Below are 25,415 nucleotides of genomic sequence, written 5' to 3' on the forward strand. Positions count from 1 at the left end.
TGACAACACTGAATTTGGAAATGGCACAGAAGCACAGAAATGCATCGTGCAATTGACAGTCCCCTGGAATCATTAGTTCAGTAACCTGCACAGAGTAAACACAGCCTTAGGCACTGGTTTGGAGGGCATTAAGAGCAGGATGGACAGCACCCTTCTGCCACAGCAGAAAGCCTTGGTGCACAATGTCCAGCACATTGGGGGCCACTCTGGCCTTGTCCTATGAAAACATATAGCAGAGTCAGAGGCATCAGAAAGGTCAAATAAAATTATAAAGGAGTTAGAGTGGCTGCTCCACAGGACAGATGAAAATATTCTTTTCATATACACCAGTAAGATTGGGACCACACTGCCACAGAAGGTGGGGCAACACACAAACTGCAGACTGGACAGATTTGTAGTCTGTACTAGAGTGAGGGTTAGGGTGTACCCTGCATCATCACCCCAGTGACAGTGGGTACCAGGATTCTGTGAGGAGCATGGACCACCTCAAGCACCTGGGCTCACTTGGCCTCCATAACCAGCACCTCTCACTGCCAGCAGCAGGCAGAAGGGCAAGGAGGGCCACTGGCCCTCTGCAAGGGCATTCCTTTCACCAGAGTTACCTCCCTGCAAATATACAACAAGACTTTCCTCCATCTCCACTCTTTCAGGCAGCCCAGATCCTCTTCATTTTTCCCAGAAAATTATTTAAAAAAAGAATATTCATATACTTTTCATCAATAAATATCATAATATTTCTTAAAGGCTGCAAAAATCCTTTTACCCACTTGGCAGACAGATATGCAAGCACTTTCTGAGCTTCAGAGGTGATTAGTGCCCCAGTTGCAACCCCAAGATTCATTTGTATCAAGAGGCCTCCAGCACCTCTAAAAATCATCTCCCAATCACCTCTCAAGGTCACACAAAGTCAGAAAAAGAATTAAGAATGAAGTTCTGGCCAGTGCTTTATCAACAAATTTAATTTTCAGGTGTCATCCATTTTTCTCATGATATTATGGTCATTCAAGCTCATATTTCACAGATGGACACCTTTTGCTCCAGGCATACACTACTTGATCTATTTTAGAAGTCAAGCACAAGATCCTCAGATAGAGCCAATCCACACACCCACAATGCAGGGTAACACTATGCAGAGGTCACTTCTGAGCTGTTCATCACCACTGCCTGCTGGAAACTACTTCTGTGGATGCTGTGCACCCAGAACTGAAATTAGGGTTCATAGGGAACCTTTGGCATTCCCTCTTCCCCCTTGCAACATCTCTTTTCCCTCTGTGAAGAAAAAAAAAAGAAAAAAAAAAGACAAGGGTGGAAAGAGAATATGGTAGAAGAACCTAGAGATCAGTGATGAAACCTTTGGATTCAGAAACTTTAGAGCCAGATTTTATCAGTTATCAATTCCACCAGACAGAATTTGCCCCCAAATCTATATTATTTATCTAAAAGGGCACTCCAGCACATAAAAACAATTCAATGCTATAAATTTACATAAGATATAAAATTTCTTCATTTGCGCACTTACAGAAATACCAAGAGTTAGAATTTCCTCTGATTTATTGAGGTGAAATTGAAGTGGTATAAATGTGGCAAAAACTTAGAAGGTCACTAAGATCCTTAATGAAACATCTGATCACAGAGGCCCAATTAGAAAAGAGAATTCCAAGTTCTTTGGCCTCAAAATGCATGACAAAGATTAATTGCAAAAGTAATGCAATACATGCTGAAGGGAACCAGAAAACAGGTGCAAACATTTGCCAATTTTTTAAAGTATTTTGCAGAATTCGTTTCTAGTTCTTCATAATCACTTCAGTATTACAGGAAAAAAATCAGAAGGCAAAAATGGCAAGGTATCAGTGAACAGAGCTGGGTAGAAGCTCAAGTTTCTCCAAGACAAAAGAGTTTTACAGTGAGAGGAGTAAGCCAACCTGAAAACTCATCTCCTTCCTTTGACTATTCTACAGCAAATCCACTACAATAACACGAGGCAGAAAAGTCCAAGGTGGAAAGGACATGCAGAGCTTACATTAAATTCTGCCTGTGCATGTTTCACAGCAATCCAGGAATACAGGGGCTCACATTCCAAACAGGAGTGGAATCAAACAGCCCCTGATGGAGTCCTGTGAGCAACAAAGGAAACCAGCACCCAGAAATCTCTGTTGCCAGAAGTGATGTCAGCAACTGGTCCTTTCACCCTGACAGACACACTGAGAGACCCAGATGTCCAATCTAGAGGTTTTCTAAAGGAGAAATCTGAAATATGCTTGGATCATTCATATATATAGAATACTTCAGGCTACAATCATTCTCAGCAAGAGATTTTCCTTAATACTTGTCGACATCTGTCAGCTGATGCTGATACATACTGCAGCTTTATTTTTATTGATTTTAAATTTTGGAAATGTAACAAGTTAATTCACAGGTCTTTAGAAGAGACCAGCAGTAACTAAACTATTCCAACATCTTAATGAACCTACTTCACCAACAGCAAATTAGTAGCCACAATTAGTACACTTACAACTAGATTTTTGTAATTTTAAGCTTCGTGCAATGCAAGCTCTCTTCAACATCCCCTCCTTGCCACTGGAGAAGCAAATAGCTTGTGTTTTCCCTTTATTTCACCATCTTCTTGTATCTTGCAGGCATATAATTTGCTATTCCTATAAGCTCTTTTTTTCAGGTAATGGCAGTGGTGCATGGCACTCTGCTTTGGAGCCAATTCCATACTAAATATCGATGAGAAGCTTAAATAGGGACTAGTAAAGGAAAGAGAAAGACTGGATTATCAAAACCAAACAGTGATGATGCCGAACGTGGACCCAAAAACACATTTTAAAAATTCTGCATCTTTTAATGAGTAATACTTGCATGTTTTTAAAATCATTTTGTGGCTATGGCTTCCAGTCATGAAAATATATGCAATCTCATAAAATGTCTGATATTAGCATGCCTCTTCAAGTGCAAGTGAGTTGTCAATAAGACAATTAAGACAACATCAATAATACACACTGCATGTTATTATCTGCTATTTGAAATCCCAGCCTATCCAAAGATCTCTGGAAACAAAGGGTACATCCAACATTGGCAAAAACATCTCCCACAAGTGAAATATGTAATTCTGAATGTATGCAACGGCACTCCTACCTGTAAGGGAAAAAATGGATTGCTTTTAAATACAGAATAAATAACTCCTGATAATGTAAAACCTGGCTCAGTAGAAGAAATGGCTACAATAGAAAATTAGCAATCCTGTGCTTAAATCAATGGCTTCTATCACATGATCCAAGTCAATAAAAGTACTGAATAAGTGCTATCATTGACCTTAATCAGCCAACAATTGGCACACGGGGATCAGAAATCCTAGTGAGGAAATCAGTTGTCCCTAGTAAATTTTAAAGTTTGGGGGAACAGCAGATCTGAAACTTCTCATGACACCTTTCTATCCAAACACCACCACGGCTTTAACAGGAGGAAGGAAGGACTGAAGTTAAATAACAAACTTCCAGCAGACTCCTTCAGGTATAAAACTGAACAGGTGCACATAGCTGAAGAATACTCTACTCCTGACTTTTATTTTCCCTCTGTAGCACAGGAAATGTAGCTAAGCATACAACAAAAACAGTCCTCAGTGATTTTACATGGTGGAAATAACCTATCTGGAAAGGAGGGTGATGAAAATCGTGCTGCACAATGATTAATTTGGGCTTTAATCCTGATGTTCCATTTCATCCAAAGTTGCCATTAAGCTCAAAAAGGAGAAAGGACTACATAACTGGGACCTTACATTTTTATTTATCCACCTCATAAGCTGAATGTGATTTCAGATTGAACAGAATAGATTTCACTGTAACTAATGGACCAGATATATTCCTACAATGTCCTTTTATTGATTTTACTTTCTTCTACCTATTGTTTGCATTTTCCTTTGAAAAAACATATAAATGTCATTATGCTGTAGATGTCCTTTACAATTCTTATATCATTCACTATTTCTTAACAAAAAATACATGTTTTGCTACAGTGTGCTTTCTAATGAAAGACTCCCCACTAGCCAAACTGGAGCCTAAATTGTTAGAACATACTGTACAATTTGGGAGAAACAGAGGAAAATTAAACCCTTTGGAATTGGTTTGTTTGGGTTTGAAATATGTGTCTTTAAAAATTTAATAAGAGGGAAAAAAATGGCTAAAGGACAGGCTTCATTTTAGACACATTCTAAACAATAAGCCTATTTATATAACTGATCACATAACGAATTTCTAGGCACTTTATGGAATGAAAAGCCTTTTGCACTGCAAAAGTCATACCGCACACAGCTTTCAAGTTTCAGAAAATAAATATTCAAAGGAATAGAGCAATAAAAATATATTAAGTATTTTTAACCCACACGAGTCTGAAATTTTACACAGTACCTTAAATAATCACACAAAAAAAAAGTAAAATATCTACAAAGGATAAGTATGTGAACAAATTTAAACGTACTTTCTTTGTTTACCAAGTTTTTTTCACTCTTCCTTGATTTATATTGCAATATTTTGTTCCTAAGTTACGATTATGCAAAGTACAATTTGTTTTGGATGACTATTTGGAATGTTTACAATTATTTAAATACAATTTACTTAACTATTTTGAAACCAAATGATGTGTTGAAATTAAAGAAGGTTCAACATTCAAATTGCTGTCATGTGCCTCATTTCTCTGCAAACTGCACTGACAGCTGAGGATGGCACATTTTCATTTGTACAGAGTGCCTGGTGTTCCTACAGGTCACACTGATTTTAGAACCTTTCCACCAAGGGGCAATTTTCATGGAATCAACATCCAACTCTTCTCTGTCAATATGGAAGCCACCAGCTGAATGCAGGCAGAGCTGAGAAGGAAAACGTAAAGCCATGCTCTTATTGATAAAACCTACACAGAACTTTAGCTACAGCTTAGCAAGGCAATGATTCAGCTACCAGATTAAAAAACATTTTCAAATAACAAAATAACTTTGCATGCAAGAGCAGCCTTCAGAGACATTCACATTTATGGAGAGCCAGCTTTTGCCAAAACAGTGATGATCTCAAGTGTTTCAGTTCCTTAACACAACTGAGCCTAAGGGCACAAGGAAGGGACGAGGTTGATAAAGCAGGAAGCCCCCACACATAAGTATCTTTGACAGAGAAAAGCTTCCAGCAGGATCTCAACCAGGTGCAGCCACTTTCATTAGCCAAGTCTGAGATTACTCCCATGCTGACTATCAACTCCTATGAAAATATGAATTATCTGCATGCACCACAGCAGTGCTCATCCACACGCTTCGCCACTGCTGGACATCCTCAGGATTTCAAATCTACACACATAATTACCAAAATTCTCCCAGAACTTCAACACACAAATACCCATCTAGATTTTGTACACTTCAGTTCTTTAGGTTGATTTGTGCTGTTTAATTTCCCATTAAAAGAGAAAAATTCTCAGTTGTACAGATGGGACAAGACAGAGCCTGGGATTTCTGAGGCATGTGGGAAAGAAGCTGTGTTAGGACTTTCATCTCTCCCTTTTGGTTTCTGCTGAAATCTGTTACTGCTGCTTGTACAATCAGTAACAGTCAAACTAGGATTGCTCAGACTCAAAACACAGTTACCAGCTGGAGCCCTCTATGTAATTCCAGCTGGAACTCTTAGGACACTTTTGGAAGCTCAGCCCTACCTGACCTCCTCAGGGTTTGGGTGTGTTTGTTTAAATTAAATGAGAAGTTCAGATAAAAGGTGTAAATTCCCCATCTAAGGCAGCTATTCTTGGAACACCTCAGCTCTTGGCCGTGGAAACTGAGTCACAGTTTCAGAAACCCCTTCCAGCATGGAACATGCAAATGCAATTTTTAGAGATTTCAGTGTCACTGAAGTCAAGGCCATGCCTTTGATACTCAAAGGCTTGAGCTAAATACTGGCTTGCCATGAATAAACCAAGTTCAGATACTTAATCATGTGTTCATTTCTGTGTGATGGAGCATTACCACTTCAACACAGAGCCTTTGGGCAGCAGGGCTTCTCTGCCTGCTACTGTGAAGAGTCAGGAGCTCTTCTGTCTGCAGGTGACAACCTGAGGGACTCTACTCAAATCCAGGTATGGCCAAGGCAGAACTGACAGCAGGTCTGCCTAGAAGAGCTTTAGAGGATGTCCTAGGGCTGGCCTGATCACCTCAATTCCAGGGGTATTTTTTGGGGTCAGAGAAGAAAACCACATGTCAACCTCCCAGCCTTAGGCTTTTTGAGTAGGGAGAGTTTCCTCAGGATCACTGGGATGACTCAGGAACACAAATCGACACCCTGTCCATGGTAGGAGTAAAGCTGACCATCATTTCTAAGAGAAAATCTTGGATCCAGTGAACTCAGTGGTAAAAATCCCCATTATTCAAGGGAGCCAAGATTTATTCTTGGACTTTAAGGCCAATAAGAAAAACAGAAGCAAGAATTTTACTTAATCACTCCTTATGCACTGCAATAAGGAGATGGTGGAGTCCTCCCTGTTATTACCAGGGTTCATGTGAGGACAGGGACAGGATTCTTCTCTGTTTTATTTCAAACCATCTTAGGCAGATCACTCTTTTCTTCCTCCTAATGGGAGTGCAGAAACCTGAAATCTGGGGCTTTGCTCAGACTCTCGTGCCTCTTGGTGTGTCTGTCACACAGAGGAAAACAGACTGCAGTTGCTGCCTACCCAACCTGTGCTGTGCCCCAAGCTGCAGCAGCACTGCATGGCTTCATGTAAGTGACATGTCACAGTCAATAGCCAGGGTGTCAGCTCCCTGACAGGCACACACCGTGTGACAGCATCCTCCAGCACCACTCTCTCGGGCAGCCTCCACCTCTCAGGGACAGCACAAACAAGACCTGGTAGCAAGGAGAGCAGGACAGGCCTTTTGTGGGTTTTTTCAGTGTTTTCAGTGACGTGCAGCTGCTTTGGAGCAGTAGCACCACCAGCGAGTGTCAAATGTCACTCATGTCCCCGCTGTGACTGCGAACACGGTGCAGTGCATAAAACCCAAACGTGCTACTTAAACTCTGGAACTCCTGAGCACTGCCCTCCATTAAATGTAATTGCATTATCTGACAAATAATCAATGTCCAGATGACACTCAAGAGTCCGAGCTGCTAATCCTGGGCTAAGACTATCTCATATTTGCCTTCTTTCTGAAGTTTTATACTGTGCCTGTGCTTCAATATCAGCCCCAAAGGAGAAGCAGCATCACAAATAGGGTCCTGGCTTCCAATATGAATTCTCTAATAGTTCCATTAGAGAGATGAAGAACATAATCTGGTTTTGGACAAAAGAGGGCTCAGTCTTTGGCAAGAAAAATGACAAAGCACCTTGTTTATATCATTATTTATGATATTAAGTATGTTAATTTTTCATTCTGTTAGGTTTAATTCTTCAATATTTGGAACAGATCTCTTATTTTACCAGGAGTTCCAATGAGAAGGGAAAGAGCAGTGACTTTGATATCAAGGTCTGCAAAGAAAATTAAAATAGAAAATATTAGTTCAACAGAACAACCTGTGAGAGCGTAAGAGCTATTTTATATGGCTGTGGGCTGCTCTGATCTGAATGCAGAGAGGACAGCATTGTCCTGGGACACAATAAAAAACTTCTCTCATTTCTTTCTTCATCTTCCTCTTCCTCAGTTGGGCCTCCAAGTTGGAGCTCCCATGGTCTGCAGCCCCTGCATCCCTGATGCTCCACCTCTGACAGGGGAACGAGCTGTGCCACTCCAGCTCCTGCCTGTCCTGCCCACTCCCCACATGTATTTCCTGTCTTCATCACCTGGCTGGGAGGTATAAACTCCTCCCAAGCCCCCTGCCTTCCACACTTCCTCATCTGCAGCTGGCAAGGGCTCAGCCAGACCACCCTGGCAGGACCTGCTCCAGAGACCCAGCAGCTTCAGAGCCAGGGGTGGCCATGGCCAAGGGAACAGTCCCATCCCCTGGGGTGTCTGAAGTTGTCCTGCTGTGGGAAGGGGGTGCTGGGATGGTGCCAGACAAGCCTTGGTGGAAAGAACAAGAAAATGAGAAGAATTTTCCTGCTCTTCACAAAAAAGCACAGTTCTGTGATGTGAGCTTAATTAACATTTGCATGAACACTGTATTTGTTTATATTTAATACATCTTTTTCTAAATGTAATTCAAGACCACAGCTATTCTAAAGTATGAAAAGCAACTCTTCCTTTGAACCACATTTTTAAAGGAATTCCAGACAATTTAAACAATTATGAGACCACACATGATTTTTGAAATCACAGATCATTGATGGGAACCACAGAGATAAAAAAGTTTTAAAAAACAAGAAGGTAATATGGCTTATTGCAGGTTTTCAAAACACTGTGACTCCTAATTCATAACCTAACTGAATTCTGTCCAGGATCTTTCACTACTTTGACTTTTTCTAGCTGCAGAAGACACAATTCAGCACAGAAATGCTTTAGCACCTGACACCCAGCATTAGCCAAACAACTAAAACACGTTGCAATACCACTGCTTCCACACTAACCAACTCAGGATCAAGTGCTATTCCAGAAATGCTCAGTATGAGATCAGCTGGAGCAGTACAGGAGGATTCACAGCACTGGCCCAGAAAGGTTTGGCACTGAACAGCTTTAACTGACAGCCCTTACATGTATGTGAACATCTTGTTTATAAAATCTGAAAGAGAGCTCATGAAACAAATGGTATCCACAAATTATTCACAGCTGAAGGTACCTACAATCCTCCCCACAACCTAAAGAATTCCTATAGGCTACAGAAAATTTTGTTAACATACAGCCTTCCTGAGAAAAATTAAGCTTGAAAACCAAGGGGGAAAAGTACTGAACATAGTAAAAAGATGTGACCATTCTTCACTCTCTCAAAGACAAGTGTATTTGTACCTTTTATAGGTGTCTCCATACCATGCAGTTGTAAGACAGGCATGCAAGCACCTTATAAAATACTAAATTAATATTCACTAATTATTATTTACATTCTCCTTGTACACTTTGCAAACTCCACATACACCTGCTCATGGAAGGATGGGGCACCTGTGCTGAGGCAAGAAGTGTTTCAGTATGGACTTTATTCAGAGTGCAGCAAGCCCTAATAGAATAATAGGTAACTAGGTTACCTAATTGAAGAGTTTAAGTGTTGGCAATATTGTTGATAATAAACTAATAAGTTAGAAGAGCCTTCTTGACTTAGATGTCCAGCAATCATTGGACAAAATAAGGGCTTAAGATTGTTTAGAATTAATGCTGTTCACATTTGAATACAAATTATCTTAGTAGGCTTTTGCATATTGATTGTGCATTGCTGGTAAACCCTTTTATTTCTATAGGAATGAGTGATCCTTGCTCAACATATAAAAGCTGCCCTAGTAGTAAATACTGATCTTAAGGAAGGGCAAATCCTAAATGGAAGTAACAGGACAGGACTAAATTCTGCCCTCAGCAGGTGCACATGGGAAGCACCTTGAACCCAGAACAAGGTACAAATGGCTTCCAAGCCTGGCAGAACTTTCAGGTTAATAAGGAGAACTTCCATTTTTCACAGTTGATTTCTGGATAGTTCTGTATAAAAATAAAACCACACACACATCTGAACAGAGCAGGGAAAGTGCTCAAGACACTTCCCTGCCCCTCCTTTTTTTGTTCAATCAATTACCAATTTCAAATTAGAAGAAATTACCTAAAGGAGGAAAAGTTGTCCTCAAATCCAGTATGAAAAGACATGTGCAAAACTTCTCCCTCGACCTGCCAGCCCTGCTTCTCCTGTCATGCTCCCCCAGCCCTGTGGCTAAGCCAGAGCCCTGCCCTGCCAGCTGCACACAGAGCTGGGAGCATGCTGAAAGCCAGTGCTCCTGCTCCACTCAGCTTTGGTTTGCTCTGCTGGGCTCAGCTCCACCATCAGAGAAAGGGGCATCTTATAAGGAGAAAAAAGTTATGGGGTCTTCAAGGGTATTTTCATTATTAAATCAGAAATGATGAAATTGTGCCGTGTTTTTTCTTAAATGACAAAACATTTCCTCCACCATATAATTAAAACCAAGAAAAGGATGCACAATTAGCAAAAGATATATGATGTGTCATAACAACAAGCAACCAGAAAAATTTTCTGAAGACCTATTTGTGAATCTATATTAATAAAGGAGAAACATAAAAAGAGGTTTTTTACAATCTAATAGGTAGCATTTTGTTTGACTTAAATACATGGAGCACATCTTCAAAAACCCAATCTCCCAACAGAAAACCTCATCAAAGCAAAAATAGTCCTCATATGGTTAAAAATAGTCCTCATATGGTTAAAAACATCATCATATTCTGAAAAGAGATGTTTTCTTCTAAAAAAGGTACATGAATAAGTGTCGTGCAGTTGTAGAACATGGACTAGCCAGACTATTTTTACAGAGGCATCAAATCTGCTTTTAGATCTTTATACCAGCTACAGAGCAGGAGAATGAAAGTTGTGTTACATTACAGATTATACATGTGTAAACCATTTTCAAATCCAGCTGGTGTTATTTGTAAATTGTAAATTTCAATACCTTTTCCAGTATCACAGAAAAAGTCTGCATGATAATTTGTTTCTTTGCACAGCAGTTATCTCATCAAATGCAAGTTCTGTCTGACTAGACGGCGGATGTGAGTTCACTGCAGAAGTTGTATTCAGTCAGCAAAAGGTTAATAGTCTGAAGTCAATGATTTAGTATCATGACATGGGTGGGAGCCAATCAACAGTTGGTGTTTGAAAGAGGCTGTGATATATTATATTTATAGAGCAGGGGGGGTTGTGGTGATTTTTTTCTTTGCTTGCATGACGATGATTTCACTTAAAAGAGAGAAAACTAAATTTGACTCAGCCAGCTCACACCTGAAAACAAGATACTGAATCAGGGACAATAACAGACCTGATCATTACAACATTCATTAAGGTCTTCAATTAGTGAACTCAGTGGTGAATGTTGATCATAAAAACGCTGGAAGAGTTTCTATCTGCAAGTCTGGGCCCTATGAAATTCATGTTTCTCTAAAGGAAAGGCTTTCCCTTTCAAAGGGTACCCAAGGGGCCCCACTCCTAATGCAGGTCCATGGTGGCTGCTGAGGGACACTGGAAGAAGGTACAAAGGCAGTGTAGGGAACAGCTCAGGGTGTAATTCCTCTCTGGTTTTAGTGGCAGCAGCCCCTGGAAAGGTGCAGTGCCTCCCCAGACTGCCCAGTTCCACAAATTCATGGAACAGTCATCAATAGCCACAAAATCAGGCCATCCCTAGAAGGGCCTTTTGCTACTTACCCTGTAAAGCAAAATAAATTAAAATCCAAACTAACTCAACACTCATCACAAGCAACTTTTTTAAAAAGAATTTAAGAGTTTTGATGGAAAGGGCAACTGTCAGCCAATATTTTACTCCTAGCATTTTATTACAGTTAACCTTCCAAGGATCTGACTTCATACATTCTCCATATGTGAGATTTCTATAGGTGCCAGCTGCAATAAAGGTATTTAAGGCTTGCAGACATCTCCCCAGATTCACCTCAGCTGTGGCAATCTCACAGCATTAACAGATCAGAAATCAACTCAGAGCAGTTCTAAATGAAGAAGACTGCTTAAACCAACTTACAGCAGGTATTTACACACAGGTGGAAGGTGTGACCCCAAACTCTTGAGAGTCAACTGCAAGGTGCTCATGATTTCCAAGGACTTTGAACCAGCTGCAAAGAAATAGGCTGGAATTTTTTGTACTTTCTGACAGAGGATTGTAGCAGTATCTTGTCTGCACCTTGCAAGTATATATAAAAATAGAGAATAATCTTAAAATCAAATTAGAGCCACACCACTGATATAGTTTAGGTCTTGTAAAAATCTAAATCTCACAAAAATTGAAGACCAATAAAAATGTTTCCATGGTTCTTTTTTTAATCCCATTGAAAACAATTTTTCGTTGTAAACATTTTTGCTAGCCAAGCACTGCAGCATTGTGCAACTGCATGACAGCCAAAGAGAAACTGATGAAAAGCTGACTAGATTGATTTCATTTTTCCAACCAAAGTGAAATACGTAAAAGGAAATAACAAAATGGTGAAGTTATTTTTACATATAAAAAAATATCCACATTTAATAAACTCACATGGAAACTGCACAGCCAATGGTAATGCTTTTAAAATAGATCTACAGATCCCTTTGGTGCTGCATGGAAACAAAGGCAGCAGTGGGTTTCTGCAGCACCTTTCCCCTTCCTCAGGGAGCACAGAAACACCCTCTCTGCTGAAGTCAGACCTGAGCCATTCCCTCTCCCCCCGTGACCTCCCAGTTTCTGTGCAGAAGTGTGGCAGGGGGTTACTACTGGAACTCAGAGCTATATTTATTCCCTTGGCTCCCATCCATCACTGTTGCAGAGCAGCCAGGAGGGGAACCAACCAATACAGCATGGATCCTGCCAGAGTTGTGCTGCCAGACAAGTTAAGAATGAAAGACAGAGGAAACAGAAGCTATCAAAATGAGTATTTCTATCTCTAAGAAAAGAAGGATTTCCTCCCTTTGTGGATTCCCCTTCTACAGATTAAGACATTTCTTCTCTGCTTTTTAAGAGATCCTGACAGAGGAATCTGCCAGTCTTACAGGTCTTCTCCACCTCAGAGAAGGTTCTTCCTGAGAGAAGGAACAAGTGCAGTGTCCCTTGCATCTCTCAGGCATTTGTTGGCCTTTACACAGCATTTCTTTCCTCCTCCCAGCACTCCCAGAGAGCCATCCACAGCAAGCTCTGTGCTGCACAAGGTCCACAGCAGTACCAGGAATAATGGTACTGTAACATTAAGGGTTAATGTTTCACACCTTCTAGAGCTACTCTCTCAGTGCTCAGGGGCATGTGAGAATATTGAGTTCAAACACCCAACAAAAATAATGGCAACAAAACTCCATTTTGAGATGAAAATTTTTTGGATTATAAAGATGCACTCCATCCTCAACTACTTTTATAACAGCTGAATTGTGAACTATGCATGAAAGAATTTTTCAGTATCACAAATTCTTTGAAGATTTTAGAATTTCCTTTTGCTCTCCTCTGGGACTAACCTGATACCTTTTGCAGTTTTTCAAAAGGAAAAGCCAGGCAGACAACAGTAAGAAAATGAGACTGCTCTCACCATGTCACACTGAGGAGTGCAGGCTGCAAGACTCTGCAACAGGAACCAGTTGGGGTCAGTCTCTCACATCACACTGGAGTGCCCAAGCCAAGAGTCAGCTCTCTCCTGACCCACTGAATAATTAAATGATTATTCAAATTGGAATAGCCTGAAGCAGGAACTTAAAAAGAAGAGCCAAAGTGTGTTTTTAAAGCACTCACCTGGGATGTGAGAAACTTGATTTGAAAAAGCTGACTTAAATCAGATAGAGAGGAACGATCTGAATCCAGCTCTGCAGTGACCCAGGTGCATTCCATAATCACCAGTTCATAATGAAGTGCAGAGATGCAACTCTTTCATTTTGAGCAGAAATTCAATTGTGGACCTGAGAAATCCTTCAAAGATGCAGCATGTTGATGCAAACTAATGAACTGGTATTTTTCAACTGCAATAAGAAAATGGCAGCTAGTTCTGGCCAGAAACTGTACTCCTATATTTGGAAAGCTCTAGCATGCCAAAGATACTACCAAACAAACAAAAGACTGAAATTCTAATCCAGAAGTTGTTTTGGGTTTCCTATTGCTCTTTTATCTCATAGCATGTCCATTTATGCAGGCACAGGCATATAGCTTTGTGTGTTCAAGCAAAAAAAAAGGAAAGATGCTTGAATGTTTGATCTTTAAAACAGTAAAGAATATTTCAAAATAGCTGAGCTATTTTAAGAGGCATTTTATGGTAAAATCCAAAGGAGGGAGTAGTTAGAGCAGTGGAGGTGGTTCAGTCTGTATTATGGTACTAATAATGATACTGGGTTAACTTCTACTAGTTATTTTATTAGCCCTAGGATGAATGATACTCCCATGGCAATATCTCAGTGAATCAATGAAGACCAGTTACTTTAAGAAGGTAATATATACTCATTTTATTGCACAATTCAGTTTTGGGTTCCCTATAATCTTAACTTTTTTTTTCTAACTCAAAAAGTTGGATTCATTTTTGTACTTGAGATGATGAAAGGAGAAAAAGTTTGATCAGGAAACAGTGCAGCTGCACATTGTACTTACAGTGAAATTAAGAATCACGTGCATTTCACCAGGTAAGGAAAGGAAGTTTTATCCACTGACTCAGTCATAACCAGACTGAAATAGCAAAAGCAAAATTGGATCCTAGAAATCACATCAAAATCAAGTAAAATTTTGCTAAACTTTATGCACTTTTCTGTGAGAAGAGAGATTCATAATTTTCCTGAAAATGCAGGATACATTCCAACAAAATGAAGGTAAAAGTGACTTAAAGCAGCAATTTCAAAACTAGTGCTGCTTTCCAACATTGAGTCAACCCTCAACATTCAATAACCTCAAAAGTCCCAGCATAGACTGGAACTCATAACAGTGTTCATGCAAACCTTGGAGAGATAAAAGTATTTTTAAAATAAATAAATAAATGAAAACATGTATATGTGAGTGGTTTTTTTTCAAAATATGATATCATATCGTATTTTGATATGATTGAACTAGGGCACACACCTATCAAAAATCCTTGGCCACTAGAGTAGAAGGCAGTTTCTACTTCTGTCAATTACAAACTAATGCCAGAGAAGAAAAGGTTTCTCCCTAATTCACTTGATCAACCCTTCTCTGTCATGTAACTCCCTTGAGTAAAACTGTTTCCAAAACTGAAATGCTGCACCATCCTATGTTGTAAGACTTCAGTGGACCCCTGAAGAAACAAGACCTAGGGAACAAGTGTTAGGAAACACACATGAAAATTAAATGTAGCTCATCCATACTGAGCTATCAAAAGAAATGTTAGAAGATGAACATCCAGCTCACCACGTTAGCATTTGTTAATAGAAACCTGGCTTTACACCTCTTTGCTTTCTTCATGCAAGGTCTCACATGCTCTTTCTCAAGAAACAAACCTAGGCTTCCCTTGATTTCATTTATCCTTCCCTTGCTGATAATTCACTCCATATGTACTTAGCATGGAGTTATTCTACCTGAATTTCCTATTTACCCCGTTGCTCCAAATTTTTGATTAGAGACCCATCTACATCTATCTGTATCTACCACTGGTATTCCAGTGATGAGATTGATGGTAATGATGCTTGCACAATCTATGGAGGCCAGCTTATGAGAGTGAAATAAAACAACTTTTTATGCCATCATCTAGAAAAATAAATTTAATGCCAGGCTGGCAACCTAACACAGTGCTATGACATGGGTATGGGTTACCAGGGCTAATTCCCAGATCAGCAGGGGCCAAGACTATGAAAGAAGCACAACACATAGCCCTGTTGTGACCAAGTAGACTGTGGTACTTGACAGCAACTCCTTTGTAGCATTGATGAGCTCAACAGGGTCCCCATCCTCCTCTCAAAGAACCGCAGAGACTGGAGACTGTGGCAGAATATCCCAAAGGCATAAAAAAGTAGGAAAAGTTTTTAACAGCACGTGTTGCCAAAAAAAAAAAAAAAAAAAAGGCAATGTAAAGAAACTATATCAAAATTCACATAAAGGCTGAAACAAGCTTATCAGAAGGGGAAGAATGAGGACAGCCATGTACCCCTTTGCACCACAGCACCCTGACCCTCCTAAGGATGATGGCAAGGAACACTCCCCAGGACATCCCAGGCTGTGCCAAGGCAGAGTAGTGGCCACAGGTGGTCCCATAGTGGCCCCTGCCACCAACCTCACCTGCACCCCCCTTGAGAGTGAAAGTCAGCTCATACTCTCCTTTTTCTACCCCTTTCTGGCTTGTCCTCTTCACTAAACTGAGACAGGGCCAAATTTTCCCAAGCAGCCTTTCCCTGGCACTGTGGTACCCACCTGGGATAAGCCCTGCCTAATCCTCACCAGCTCCCACCCTCCTGGCAGGCACTCGCTCCCTCTGGAGCCCGAGATTCCTACAGCTGGACAGTTCAACACTAAAGCAAGCAAAACCAGCTGCTGGTCCAAAGGAGCTCTGTTGCTTGTCCCATGCCATGGGAATGAAGCCATCACCATTATTTTCAGGCACTGCTACCTGCAGATCTGTCTGCTAATGTCCTACCAGCATCGGCTGCGCTGCTTTTTTCATAACGTGGCAAACACTTGTAAGGAATTTCCTAATTCTGCTTTTGGTTATGTGAGCCTCAAATACTGCAATGCACAATGGAGGAAAGATCAGATATTGAGGCTCCTGTGGCTATTTTAGTTCTGTTTTCCTCATCTGTGTTTAAAAGACAGTCAGATTATAACAAAATTGTTTGTCTTTAATATAGTTCAACTTGACCCAGTGAACCCATCTCTTTAGAAAACAATCTCACATGGAGTATTTAGATTAAGAACTGTAAAAAACAGTGACTTCAAAATACTTTCAAGGACCCGTCTTACAATTTTTAAAAAACACAGACAACTAGGCTAATTATAATTACTCCTCTATAATTCTTTTGCCTTTTTGATGCATCTGGTTATTTAGTAAGATGCACCTGAAAATTAGAGAAAATTTAAATTTAAGGGAAAGGTGCCAAATTCAGAATACTGGGAGAATCCTACCCCTGGGAGCATATTTAGTGACAGCTTTGGTGCAGTTGGGCAGAGGCAACCCAAATCCTCCTTCACTGCCCTACTCCCCTGCCTCTTTCCTGATCTGGATCTCTGCTGCCCCTGAAAAGATGCTTCAAATCTCTCCCTCAGTGCTTGGCTCCGCTGCTTAACCTGCCCAAATGAGCGGGAATGTCTCAGCAGTCTCGGTGATCCGCTCTGATTTGGGCAGAGGCCCCCCGGTCATTTCCCGTCACACATCCATCGGATCACTGCAATTCCCTCTTGTCTCTCGCCAAGGGCAGATCCTGATCAGTGCCTTGGTCCCACAAAGTTCATACTCCACATTTGGCCACACAACTGGAAGTCAGAACCGCACAGCTGTACAATAACCCTGAGATCAGCCACTTAAGCATCAGAATTATTTTACTTTTACATATTTGCTTTCAGTAGCTCATCCTTTTTTTTTTTTTCCTCTTCCACAAATATCTGTGCCTGGGGTTTCTTCACTAGAGAAATTCAGATTTCCATCTACAGTTGCCAGAAATAAGTTTATTCATGTTTCTATAAAAGAAAGTGTATGTATTCTATTTTTTCATCTCTGTTGTCTTTCCCTGAATCCAAATTGCTTGCAACTCAGGGAAATGCAAGGTATGAAAGGGAGGACAGAAAAATAGTTTTTCAAAATCATACTGTTTTCAGCATTTTGAAGAGCCAATACACATCTCTTCAGGTAGCTAAAAGAAATTCAGAGATTAAAATTTCGATTTGCTTACAATCTTATTAAAGTACACTAAATAAGAAGATTAAAATTCTTTTTTTGTCCACACACTCAAACATAAAATATCAAAATAAATCTATGGCTTTAGTTCCCATTTTCATAAAATTCATATAAATCGTGTCTTTTTTTTTTTTTTTTTTTTTTTTTTTTTTTTTGCTGTCAAGGCACTCTAAAAACACCTGTGCAATTCAAAGTCAACTTTAAGCAAAAATCAACATTTGGAAAAATTACTTCTTACTGATTTCCCTACACTTGATGAAACTTGTGCTTCCCAGGGAATAAGCACAGCCCATTTTAATGGACTAGTGGATTTTCTACATCTGTTCTAAAGCAAATCTCTTTGGTCACCTAAGGCTCCATGGTGGGTAAACAACCTAATGTGTCAGCTTTCTGTACTGAAGATCACAATTTCTGATCTCAGCACTGTCTTCATTGCTTCAAGCAAAACAGTGGTACTGATGTTGCAACTTACAGGCTACTCTCTTCTGATAATGAATGGGTTGGGTTATTGGCCTCTGGCATGGACAAAAATATGACAATCAGCCTCTTCATTATATAAAAGTCTACAGTGAAGACAGTGCCAGACAACTTGCTGAGTATTAGAGCTTAAATATGTTCAGAAGTCACAAAGCCCGTAAAGCGATTCTTTTTCCTTCTTTTCCATTGATAAAGACATAGTCAATTTATCAAAAGAGTTTTAATACAGTGTTTCCATCACAGCAACTTGTATCTTCAGGAAATCATTTGCAAAACACAGCCTTAGCCTGCAAATACTTCATGTTCATTCCCTGCAAAAGTAACAGAGAGCTGACCTTTCTTACATCTGCAGTTGTTAATTGTCATCATTGAAACAGAACATGAAAACAAAGTTTAAGTCACTGGCACTTTAAAAACCCCATCATATTAAATCTCATTTACCTGCAGGGATAGAAATTCAGAGTCAGGAGCAAAATCTGAAGGCAGAGCAGACATGAGAAAGTGCACCCAGTCGCAGGGTTTAGCAACTGTACCGAGACTCTCTTCTAGTGCACGTTCTGAAACAGCAATCGAATCTCTCAGCACTTGGTACCAAACTGGAAACATTTTTCTTCTACAACATTCTGAAAACTTTAAACAACTCATTTATGATCCTTTTCTTATGAAGATTAACAGCACATCCACTAGAAGATTAATTGAAAATAAAATTTTAAGAAAAGGATAACAGAAAGGGTAAAACAGACCAGACTAGGACAAACAACTCAAGCTATTTACAAATATTTTTATAATGACTAGAAATCATAGAGCCCTCTTTAACTGTCTAACTTTAAAAACAATAACAAAAAAAAACAAAAAAAAAAAAAAAAAAAGCCAAACAAGCCAAAAAAATGCATCATCTGTTGACTGAACACGGGGCCTGATTTTCAAAGCTGCTGAGCACCCTCAACTCCATCTGAAGTCAGTGGAAGTGATGAATGCTCAGCAGCCCTGCAAATCAGGCCCAAACTGTCCAGGGGTCTGCTAGCAGCCTAACAGAAGTGGTGTTTAGAGTAGGGGGTTTGTTGCAGAATTGAGGAGGTTCAAAGTAATCTGTCAACGAGCTGCTACATTCATGAGTCGTAAAGCTAGCTGGCTCCCAGCTATGGGAAAAAAGTTAATTCATAGGGCTCGTAGGGCTTGCATTTGTCAAGGAGCAGGACGTCAATGCTATCATTATCAGGCAAATCAGCCAGGCGTTTAATGGTAGAATCAGGAGACATTTGCTCTCCACTATCAGAATGACATCATAACTAAAGCAGCCTTCGGCGAGGGGGGAGAGCCGGGGCAGGGCCGGGGCTGCACGCAGACTTTGCGCTTCTGCCCGGCTCGCCCCACCGATGGCTGCTCCCCTTCCCCGCCAGGCAACTTCCAGCTCCCAGCTGCCTTCCCTCCACAACTTTCCCTCGCAGCATCCGAAACACCAGCGTCTGATTTCACAAAATACTTCTAAACCTGCCCGATCCACAACTGCAATAGTGCAAGCCAGCCACTCGGTTAGGAGGGGATGGGGTTTACACAGAAGCTATAAATTCACTCTAAAAATTGCTGGTATTTGTAATTACTTCAGTCATCTTCATCCTCCATCAAATGGGGGGGGGTACATACACATTAAAAAGCTGGTTGCCTCTCTGATTTAAAAAGTAGCAGCTTAGGTAACTTAGTCGATTTTTAAGCATACACAAACACATACACAAACAATCTTTGAATATTCTGACATATTTAGTGATGATCTATTCGATTACCAGAAATATAACTGCAATACACATTTCCCTTCCACAGTAGCCATAATCATACGAGTCAAACAGCACAAATTACAAACTGTTCATCTATTTCCTTTAAAAACATCACTACAGGTACACAGGCATGGTACACAAGCATCACCTTGTATAACAACTGTGAGGGAAAAAGTTATGAAAGCAGACAGAAAACCTAAAATCCCTGAGGCTACAAAAAAATCTCGCTATTGAGAAACAACCCAAGAGACCACATAGGGAATGTACAGCTTTCAGAAGCACTTCTCATCTTATTTGCACTTAACCTATTGATGTACTTATGCAGGTCACTTACTTTTCGGATATGTTTGAACCCTTTATAACCATGCAGATCGCCGCGGTTTTCACTTGGGCTTTTGTTTTTTTGGTTTTGTTTGGGTTTTTGCAAACAAGTTTCATTTAAAAAAGATCCAATTATGCAAATCTGCTCCCGGATAGGTAGTGAATATTCAATATGATGGTGATACTGTAATAGTTCAATGCAACGCACTGTACTGGACAGATTTATGAGGCAACGTCACTACTACGCTCTGGTCCTCGCTGAAGCATCTTGAAGTTAATTAAAGCTGCAATGTCCACTTTTCCAGCCACCCTCCTCATTCAGGTTTACTATTTCAACATCAAACCACCGAGGGGGCCTCCCCCCTCTCTCCGTACATTTAAGCAGCCTTCCACAGTCAATGAACAATGAACAAAGATTTGAGCGATGGGGGGGCGGGGGGGAAGAGGAAAAAAAATCTCCAAAAAATCAAATCCGGTTTAAACAAGTAAAAATATAGTTTCTAATATTAAACTAGAAAAGAAAACATTCTTCTCCAAGGGAACGTGCAGAGGCGCTTAGCCAACCCCTTCAGAAAGGGTCTAAAAGCAGCCAGTCCTTTTTATTTCGAGCAGTGAATGAGCCCAAACAAGGCTTCTAAACTTAATTATGACACTTAAAATAGTCTTTTTCCACAGAAGCGGGCGGCTCGCCGCCGCTATCTGTATCAGCCGGGCACATCAGCTCAGCAAACACGGCCCCTGTTGGATTTATTTTAAACTGCACGGGGGGGCGGGGGGCGGCGAGGGAATGCACAGCCCCGCAGAGCGCTCCCGCCGCGGGCGGCCGGGCAGCCGCGCCCCGCGCCCGCCCCTGCCCCGCGCCCGCGGAGCGCCGCGCCCCGCACCGCGCCCCGCACCCGCACCCGCCCGGCCCGGCGGCGGCTCAAGTGCGAACGGAGGGATCTGACAAATCACGTCCCCGCCTCGACACTGTATCAGCCGCGGCCACATCCGCCGCACGCACCCCGAAACAATGCCCGCCGCGCAGGCAGGCGGCGGCCGGAGCCCTCCCCGCCGCGCCCGCCCCGGGCGCCGGCACCCGCGGCCGCACCGCGCCCCCGGCCCCGCCGCCGCGCCGGGGCACGCCGGCAACTAACTTTTCGGATGGAGCCCGTGCGAGCCGCCCCGCGGGAGCCGCGGACCCTCCGATAAACAGCATAAATCTTCGCGACCTTTTATTTCGCGTTGAAGTTCACAGGCGGCAGCGCTCCCCCAACCCCTCTCTCTCTCTCTCACACACACACACACATACACACATATATATTAATTATTTGCAAAACTGCAACAGATGGGCGCATTAAAATCTGGATTCTTTCCTACACAGCATCAAAGAATCTCTCCTTCCTCTCCCCCTCCCGCTAATCCCGCCGCCGGCCCGGTGCCCCCCCGCACCCTCCCGGCCGCGCAGCCCCGCGCAGCCCCCGCGCAGCCGGAGAGCGAGGCCGCTGCCCCGCGCAGCAGCGGCGCCCCCGCGGCCCTCCGCGCACGGCGCGCCGCCGGGAAGGTGATGCTCCCCCCTCCCCGCCGGGGATTGCCATTTAAGTTTCCTCCTTAACCTGTTACTTTCTCCGGGCGCTGACAAAAGCCCCGGCGGCGGGCTGGCAGGTGCCTCCCCGCTCCCCGCGGCGCCGCCGGGCGCGCTCCGCTCCCCCCGAAAGGGCTGAGACCTGGCCTGACATTTAGTGCCTACTTGAATGTCACAACGCTCCTCGCAGCATTATGCACGGCTCCTATTCATAAGAGGTCGATTAGAGCACAAAATGGCAGGTCTCTTAGGCACTTGAATCTCACAAGTTTGACACATGGTATGCATCAGCTAACTTTGATTAAAAAAAAAAAAAAAAAAAAAAAAAAAAGAGGGGGGGAGTTTACAAATTACACCACGATTAGCCGGGATCCTAACGGGGGAGGGAGGGAGGAAAGGGGGGGGCCCGCGTTTAAAGTCACTTCAGCAAAGTTTGCTCCGCAGCAACCCTTTAAAACAAAAAGTTTCTGGGCAAGTTAAGGGCAGGGTCGGTGCGGGCTGGGGCCGGCGGCGGGCTGCCCCCGGGCAGCGCCGCGGCCGCCGCCGGCACTCGCCTCCCCTCGCCTCGCCCGCCCGCTCCTTTTTTGTAAAGTAACGGTTTTAAAAGAAACGAGAGAGAAAGAGGAAAAACGTAGGGTTTTCTTCAGGCTAAGTTCTATAGCGCCATTCAATGGCTTCTCCGCTCCTTTCATTATTTTCTGCTTTTCCCCTGACAGCCCTGCTTGCAAACGTCACTGCTATGGATATTTAATTATACTGTATTTTTTTAATCACGGTGGAAAACGCAGGCCCCATTGCCATGATTAAAAAGAAATAAAAAACAAAAACATACTCCGGACTGACTTTGGAGCCTCTTTGATGGCTCACGGGAGCCTCCCGGATCCTCAAAAACCCCCTTTTTACCTTTGTCTTTCTTACCTTAAAATTTAAAGCAAAGCGTAGAAGAAACTCCCGCACGTAAACGGAGCGTTGTAAAAGATTGTGTTCAATGAATAATGAAGCATGTCCACATGATTGACTTGATCATTTTCTTGTGCGGAGGGGGAAAAGTGCGGCGCGGGGCTGCCGCGGCCGCCCGCTCCGGGTAGCCCTCCCAACTGCTTCCAGCACATCCCGAGCAAAGAGCGCTTTATTTTAATCTGTCTCTTTTCAGAATAACCCCCTTCATTGATACTGATCACCCAACATCACAAGACATCCCCATCTCTCAGCGTGGACTCCCCCTATCTGGTAGGTGAAATGCATTGTACCATTAAAAAAGCACTCCATTGTCGTCTTGGCATAATTCACAGCAACTAGATAGGTCTTGCGGCATTTAGCTTTGATGAGCCAAAAGCTGAACCCTTGATATAATAATCTACAAAGAATGGTCTGTGATCGTCCATTTTTTCTCCCTGTCTAGCAACTAAGAAACCATTTAACACGGCGCAGCTTGGTCGTGACCTTGAGCGCGTGTAAACACCCCGAGGAGCCCGCGCCGCTCCGCAGCCCCCCGGCCAGCGCCGCTGCCCGCGCCCCGCGCAGCCCCCGCGCCCGCGCAGCCCCCGCGCCCGCGCCCCGCCGCCCCTGCCCGCGCCCCGCGAACCCCGCCGAGCCCCCGGGGGCAGCGCCGGGCTCCACAAAGCGCCCTTCTTACCTGCTCCCGAAACTATGCAAAGTCTGTTTCTCCTAAAAAAAAAAAACTCCCGGGGAAACCTTGGCGGACAGGGGGACCGGAGCATCAGTCACCGCTCCGGCGTTTAAGAGAAGTAATCAGCGATAAAGTGACGTTGATCTGCACTGTAACCTTGTGGCGTATTTAATGTAAATAAGCCAGTTATGTTGCCAATCGCATGCATACAAACACATAAAGGTCCTCAGCGTTGCATTTTGATTCTTTCCATTAGAGCCGACTTTATTTACATACACTATTTAGGGGATCATGATAATTCTAAAACAATACTAGTGCCAAATGATTATGAAAATATGATTTTAATTAATCACGTAGTAGGCAAGGAAATTAGCATACGGTAATTAAACTTAGAGAAAAACGTCATGGAGGTTCTCTGCCTTATGGGTTCGGAATAATCATTAAACGATGGGTTTTCAGGACTTAATTATCAAACAAATAACTTTTTTAAAGCAACTTTACACGGTTTATCCGCAGGGCAACGATTTAGTAAATAATATATAACCAAGCAAACAAGGTGCAAATGTGACTGGTGAAATAGGTTGTGTTTCTACAAAGCAGAAGGGGGGGGGAGAAGCTGAATAATGCAATTATGGATTCTGTGTCCCATAGTTGACAAAAGCATGGTGCCTCAATAGACTCTTTGTTATGGGATTATATAATGATTGTGGTGTAATTATGGGAAAAAAGATTTAGTAATAATAAAAAGTATCAAAATACACCAATGAGCAGCTTGTTTTAAAGAAAAGGCTTGCATGTGACATTAGGGGCATGTTAATAACAAAAAGCCAGGATCCGAAAGGGTTGACAAATAAAAAAGACTGTGATGCGCATGATTAAGAAGCGATGGAGACAGATTGATTATTCAAAATGCCGAGCCACAGGGACACTTAAAACATTGATTCAGGTAAGACTAGTTTCATCTTGACTGAAATGAGTTCCCTGAAGATGACTGGCATACATTTTAAATCAGTTTACTACATAAAAAGCATAACATCACAAGCTGAAACCTTCTAGTTAAAATAGGAATCCATGAGAAAAAAAAAAAGTTTATGTTTGTGGCAATTCCCAGAGGGACTATGGAATTGCAGAGGAAGGGGTATAGATTAATTAGCTCTTCCTAAACACTGGACTTAAATGTGCCCATCTTTTATAATCCCTAGATCCCTAGCCTCTGTTTCTGGAGTCTGTGGTCCAATCCCAATTCTGCAGGTTAAGGGGGCGATATTAATAACCCTAAAGGTACAATAGGACTTTTTTTAATAGAACTACAGTGAATTAACTTTCTATAATAACTGAAAAATTAGCAACATTTTTCCAATTGGTATTTGAAGTGAAGTTTATAAATAGTTGTTCAGAGCTATTCAACGTTAAAAAAAAAAAAAATAAAAAAAAGATTCCCATGCCTATACGAAAAAGTTTAGGAATTCACTCTGCATTTTCCAATTTGATGTGTCTGAAATTCTCTTTGAACAAATTCCAAAATACAAGTTTTTTCTATAGAAATTAGCATAGCAATCACATCAATAATATCACTATCTCTATGGGAATGATAACTGGAGCAGTGGGGGTGTTCTTTATTTCAATTCTTCGTGGATCAACTGATTATATTCTGTCTTCTTTTGAACTTGTTATTGTAAGTCAAGTGATTCTTTATAAGTGACAGCCCTGACAAAGAGACGAGGATGGGAAAGCAGGTCGAAAGGAAGTCGCCATATGGACTTTAAAAAAGGCACTTTTTAAACAAGATAATGGGGAAATGGATGTTGCCTTTTAACCCTGTCAAGGCTGAACATTATTAGCAGTCTCATAAAAGAGTGAGCTATACCTTTTTTAAAAAATATCAGATTTCACCTTTGGATTTCTGTGACCTGGGGCTACATTAAACAAACCACCATAGGAGGGGATGGCATTTCAGAGGCAGGGGCCAAATCAAGTACCTGGAATCAGCAACAGACAGGAGATTTCAGGGCACTGCACAAAGAGTTACAGAAGAATGAGAACTCAGGAAAACCCCATGGTTCTTTTTCCTGAGACAAAGATAAGAATATTGACTAGAGATAGGTGAAACAGCAACTGACAGCAGAGGAGCTTGAGACATCTAACTGGGATTTCCTGTTCCTCTGGAGTAAGTGCATGATGCTCATTTAGAAACAACAATTTGAGTGAAAACAAGCATGA

General features: G+C 41.9%; 1 protein-coding gene across 4 annotated transcripts in view; it reads right to left on the reverse strand.

The window, feature by feature from the left end:
• The window catches only part of ZNF536 (zinc finger protein 536), a 344,640-nt gene extending 321,323 nt beyond the window's left edge, over positions 1-23,317 (reverse strand). For 2 of the 4 annotated variants that reach the window (XM_050979001.1, XM_030227630.2), the window contains exon 1: positions 22,484-22,781. The gene's annotated coding sequence lies outside the window, so the exon portion shown is untranslated. Of the gene's footprint in view, positions 1-21,730; positions 21,841-22,483; positions 22,782-23,201 lie in introns of those variants that run through there. The other 2 variants (XM_050979000.1, XM_030227631.2) reach the window with 2 other exon arrangements.
• Between the last annotated feature and the right edge of the window lie 2,098 nt (positions 23,318-25,415).

The sequence above is a fragment of the Serinus canaria genome, chromosome 11, assembly GCF_022539315.1.
Source record: "Serinus canaria isolate serCan28SL12 chromosome 11, serCan2020, whole genome shotgun sequence".
Lineage (NCBI taxonomy): Eukaryota > Metazoa > Chordata > Aves > Passeriformes > Fringillidae > Serinus > Serinus canaria.